General features: G+C 31.3%; 1 pseudogene; it reads left to right on the top strand.

Moving 5' to 3' along the window:
- Positions 1-243: 243 nt before the first annotated feature.
- LOC143624894 (WUSCHEL-related homeobox 9-like) lies at positions 244-2125 on the top strand (annotated as a pseudogene).
- The last annotated feature ends 4109 nt before the right edge of the window (positions 2126-6234 follow it).

Genomic DNA, 6234 nt, shown 5'->3' with positions numbered 1-6234 from the left:
CTAATTTCGTATACACAAGAAATACACTACTCGAAAAGTTGTCCAACGATTTAAAATACGAAACCAACATATTAACGCTTTTCTCCATCTCCTTTCATCAAGTTATTATTATTATTATTCTAGGGTATGCCCCATAACATGAATAATTTTTCACTAATATTGATTTTCAAGCTAGTATATATATATAGTTCTTTTTTTTTTGCTAGAAGTAAGCATTGATGCTAAGTTGACATAGTTCTCATTTTATAAACTATACATATTATTTGTAGACTAGCCGAGTATATTTTTTTATTATTGTTTTGGATATATAATTAATTGTACAACTGAACTTAAATGCAGGAGTAGGTGAGAAGTCTATGGCTATAAGAAGAGATGTTATGTTTGTCAAGACTTTTCATTCCTCTTCAGTAAACCTAAAAAACAGCCAAAACACAAAGAGGGTATAGAAGGAGATAACTTTTTTGTCTGACTTTAACTGTGTGAAAAGAAGTTCATTCCTCATCAATCATCATAAACATCACACACATTCATACCTAGTAATTTAATTAATTAAGATGGCTTCATCAAATAGACATTGGCCTAATATGTTCAAGTCTAAGCCCACTTACACCACTCACCAAGATCACCAATGGCAGTCTTCCCATCTCTCCAACAGATCATCTCCTTACTCTTCTGGTATATTATATATTCATTCATCTAATTAACTAAATGTTTTGACACTTAATTAATTGTATTTGGAACCGTTCCTGATAATCTTGAAATATGTAAGTTACTGTTTCTATATTGTTATGCACAAATCCTGAAAAAGAGTTAAGGATGTTACATACGTTACAAAATGCAATCTTATTATAAACTTTCACTAAAATTAAGGTGTTGAACAATGGCAGGATGTGAAGAAAGAACACCTGAGCCAAAACCAAGGTGGAACCCTAAACCTGAACAAATTCGGATCCTTGAATCCATTTTCAACTCAGGTTTAGTGAACCCTCCAAGAGATGGAATACGAAGAATCCAAGCTCGACTTCAAGAATTCGGTCAAGTCGGCGATGCCAACGTGTTCTACTAGTTCCAGAACCGGAAATCTAGAAGCAAACATAAGAACCGCCACCTCCAAAAGTCACAAAACCATCAACCACCCGCGGACTGTGCCGCGGCTGGAAAGACAATAACCACTTCTTCATCGTCCTCATCCGACAAGTCGACCAAGTCAATTGAGTTCTTTCTGAACTCCCCTAGTTCTGTGTCGGTTAACCAACCGACACAGACCTATTTAGGCACTGGTGGGACGAGTTCCAACTCGTCCCACCAGCACCACGGGGAGTTCTTTCAAGAACCTTTCTTTTTCCCCGCGGTGCAACACAAACCGCCACCCGCACCCACCGCCACGAGCTTCACACAAGGTTTGTGCTTCCCAGAGCTCCTTACAATGGTTGATCAAGATAATCAACATAAAATTAATGATCAAACGGTGGTGACTAGCTCTGGGGTGTTGCTAACTGATTTGATGATGAATCATCAATATGGAATCCCACCTAAGAGTTCTAGCAACAAGGAGATTGAAGAAGATAATATTATTAAAATGTTTAGCCGTGGTACACCACCACCACCGGCATCGGTAGCACCTCCTACTCTAGTTGCCCCTCATACTATTGCTACTACAAACATTGTCCCATCAACTACTAATTTACAAGGTTTCCATTTATTATTATCTCTTTTAAATTTTATGTAAACTTAACATTTTATTTATGGGAATATTCAAGTGTCTATGTAATTATGTATATGTTAATATGTTATATATTATATGCAGGTGTACTTGAGGAAGTTGAAACTGGGAAATTACCCATAGTGTTTATCAATGATATGCCTTTCGAGGTGGCGGTTGGACCGATTAATGTGAAGGAGGCGTTTGGTGGCGATGCGGTGCTCATTGATTCATCCGGGCAGGCTGTGTTAACTAATGAGTGGGGTGTCACGCTCCAGTCGCTGGAGAATGGTGCGTTTTATTACTTGGTGCGGTCATTCACATATGATCATGCTGGCACCGGTGATTTGGTACATTTTCATCCCTTTGACATTGTTAATTTTAGTGGTGTTATTATCATATGATCAATTTCAGGATGGATAATCACAACATTGTACATGTATAGTAGCTAGCATCACTATTTCTTCACGGGTAAATAATTCGATAAAATTAATAAAAACAAACATAGGTATATAGATTGTGCTATTAATCATGTGAGAACTACATATGTAGACCATTTTGTTAAAAAATTAAAAAAAAAGCTAAATAATTAAATTGGATTCATATACATTATTTGCATTATTCAACTTAAATGAAAAGCTTGTTTAGTATAAATTATGCATGTTAATAGCATTTTTTGTGATTTAATTAACAGATTTAGAAGCTAAATGAAGCACAAGGACTGGAGATGCAGTATTTACTTCTATATCTTTGCAATTATTTTCTTTTTTACTGTTGTTGCACTCTTTCGGTTAAGTTGGTATAAGTAGTAAGTAGTATGGGATCAGTTTATCAACCATTAGCTAAGATTATGTAAGAACTTGTTTTCTATATTTCAAGCATCAATGAAGAATCTATCGAACCGAAAGCTTGTAATTAGTAGCGCGTCAAGCTTCGGTTCCTTTGTGTTTTTAAGCTGTGTTATTTAGCTTTATTATGTTGCAAATGTGGAATGGACAATGCAATTGCATGTTTTCCACAAGTTATGGTATGCTGTGAGGTAACCCACATGAGAAACACATATATATGTTTATAACTTACATCATCACATATACATATGACGCATGTATGGTGGACAGAAAGCTGTTAATACATGCAAAGATACATTGAAAGGTTTGGGTGATATCATCTTCTTCCAAGCTTTTGCCTGCTTTTAGGGTTTGTGTTTCTGGTCAAGGGGACAATATGTATATATCAAAACAAGTGGAACGACCAAAGTTCTATCCTATTTTTGAACAAATTTTATTATACTTAAGCTTGAAGTTATAGCATGGTTTAACATTGCTAAAATCTAATCCACCTAATGTCACTTTAATGTAATTGTTTGAATTATATATTAAAATGAATCAAAAAAAGGAATGTTGGGGGAAAAAATTAAGGTACGATAGAACTTTTATGATATTTTTAACAAGTATTTTTGCAAAAATTAAATCAAATCAATATTTGAAGCTATCGGAAATATGTCAGAATTTAGTTTGAGGTATAAAAAAAGATTGATTCCGTCAGAAATGTGGTTGATTTCCGATGTATTTATGAAAGACAGATTAAAAGAATTAAGTTTTTACATAATTACGTAGACACATACCCTCACATACATACCACTCTATATATTGGATACATAGACAATAGGGGTGGCAATCTTGACCCATGGGTTGAATGGGTTGTATCAAAATGTATAATATGGGTCATAATGGGTCAAAATAAAAAAAAGAAAAAAGAAAATGATTGAAACGGGTCAAAACGGGTTGACATTTCTCGGGTTTTTTTTATGGAACGAGAAAAACGGGAAAAACTTTTTGGTATTTTTACTTTTTACGTTTTTGATTTATATATCGAGTTATAATTTTTTAATTATTTTTTTGAATTTTTTGGTGACGGGTTTTGAAATAGGTCAAAATGGGTTGAGATTTCAAAACCCCTCACCAAAAAATTCAAAAAAATTATTTAAAAAATTATAACTCGATATATAAATCAAAAACGTAAAAAGTAAAAATACCAAAATTTTTTTCCCGTTTTTCTCGTTCCATTAAAAAAAAAAAAACCCGAGAAATGTCAACCCGTTTTGACCCGTTTCAATCATTTTCCTTTTTTAGTTTGACCCATTCTGACCCATATTATACATTTTGATACAACCCATTCAACCCATGGGTCAAGATTGCCACCCCTAATAGACAGTAAAATCACTAACGGAGTCATGAAATTTTTCTACCATATCACTCATATTTTCCTTCTTGAAATGTGAAAAAACTATAATATAGCGGCAGGCAGTGTTGCAAAAATCCCGACTAGTCAACGATTAATCCCTGATTAATCACTAGTCCCCACTTCACTGATTAATTTTGGGCTAGTCGGCCATTAATAGGTCAATAGTCAAATGCGGCCAAAATCGGCGGTCTCCGGTCATATACGGCCAAAATCGGCGGTTTCCGGCAAGAGTCCGACCAAAATCAGCGGTTTTCGGCGAGATCCCGACTAAAACCAGTGTTTCCGCGTGAGACTTTAACAAAAACTAGCGGATTCAAGCGAGATTCCAGCCAAAATATGTTTTGTGTATGTATAAAACTGGAAATTACATATAAAAATGTGTGCGTGTATGCATAAAACTGAAAATTATGCATTAAAGTCCGATCCGATTAATCCCAATTAATCTCGACTAATCCCGATTAATCGCTAGTCCCCACCCCACCGCCCGACTAGCGATTTTGCAACACTGGCGGTAGGTAACCGGACAGCAAGCTGCGCCGCAACCCCTTTTTAGATAAGTTTTAATTTAATTTTTGAAATTTGTGTTGTTTAGTGTTCGTTTTTAAAAACTTACATTACATCTTCAACAAAAACATATCTAATTAAGCAACTTTTTCGATGTAGAAAATGCAACAATCTTTCAAATAGCGTCACCAATCTAGTTACGCAAATCTGATTACACAACTGATTACACAACTATATCTACTATAATAAACAAAACTAATCATTCTTGCCACTTGTCAATCTAGCTCATAGCCTTCCTCACATTTTTTAACTCATTTAAATATATGGTCATTTTCTTTCAAGTCATTTTAATATATGAATTCAATATTTTTTATTAAATGTAAATCTTAATCTATTCATTCATTAGCACTAATATAGTGAAATAAGAAAATAAGGAAATACTAAAATTGAAGTTGCAGACCTGTAAGAATACAAATTTAAAGTCACAGGTAATTGAAATGACGAAATTAAATGTGCGTTATTGTCGAAAAATTTGAATTTTTATGGTAAACTACAAATTGTTTTTAAACTGAAATTCGAGCAACAATGCATGATATTTTTATATAAGATTGGTTTCAAATTTTGATTTAAAATTTTCTCATATGCATTTGAACTCAGAAAATATGTATTTTCTTAATTTTTCTCCCAAACATTTTATATGAATATTACAAACTTTTAGAATACCTATTATATATATTTTGGTGTTTAACATTAAATCATTAAGTTAAATATTATAACTATAATTCATATGTATAACTATTTACTATATGAACTATCTGTCATTTATTTATATGACTTTTTTATGTAGATAAAGGGTTTTGACAATAAGAAGATTAATATTTGGTTTTCAATATTTTCTTTCATAACTTAAACTAAAATGCTTTAAAGACATATATTTTATGATTTAATTTATACTTTTTATACATTTAAGTATAATTAATTTAATATGCCTTATAAGGCATATTACTTAATTAAAAGCATTCAAAATTCTAAACCAAAAAATATGTTTTAATCACATTCCAATTTTTTCGCTTTCCAAAAATCATTTAAGATATTGAAACCTAGAATATCATTTTCATCAATTATTTACATAAATTCAAGATCATATTAAATTATTAAATTTTATTTTAATTCTAATACAATGAATTGGGGTTATGTTAGTGTCACTTGTTGGTTAATACATAATTAAAATGTTTATTATGGATTATATTCAAAATAATAAAGTTATATAAATTTTTTTTTTCTAAATAAATGCAGTTATAACATTTATTAGTAAAATATGTAATTCATTAAGATTCACACCTTAATTATAATGTAATTTAATAGAAATATTTATTATTTTTATTTTTTATTATTTGTAACTTATTCATGCTCATCATTACATTTCAAGGAAATTTCAATTTCACATTAATTTAAAAATTTTAGTTAATCCGGTGTAAAATCATTTACCATTCTTTCATAAAATTTGAAATCGTTACTTCTTTTTTTTCTGATCAATTTGTTATAAAAACAGTTAATCCGGTTATAAGTTGTTTATATATATATATATATATTAATTAAGTATTCCAACTTCTCAAAATATTAACTAATAACACGGGATTAATATTCAAAATTTAAACATTCCTAGCCAATACTTTTAACTACTATAACTAAAATCATTACATTCACTTTATGCAACTTTAAATCTTCTAATATTCTACTAACTAAATGTTATATTAACATGACTTTAAGGTTAATATGTCTTT

Source organism: Bidens hawaiensis, unplaced genomic scaffold (genome assembly GCF_021521415.1).
Source record: "Bidens hawaiensis isolate Kalapana, Puna unplaced genomic scaffold, B.hawaiensis_p1.1 tig00003988_1, whole genome shotgun sequence".
Lineage (NCBI taxonomy): Eukaryota > Viridiplantae > Streptophyta > Magnoliopsida > Asterales > Asteraceae > Bidens > Bidens hawaiensis.
This window is presented reverse-complemented; position numbering and strand designations above follow the sequence as displayed.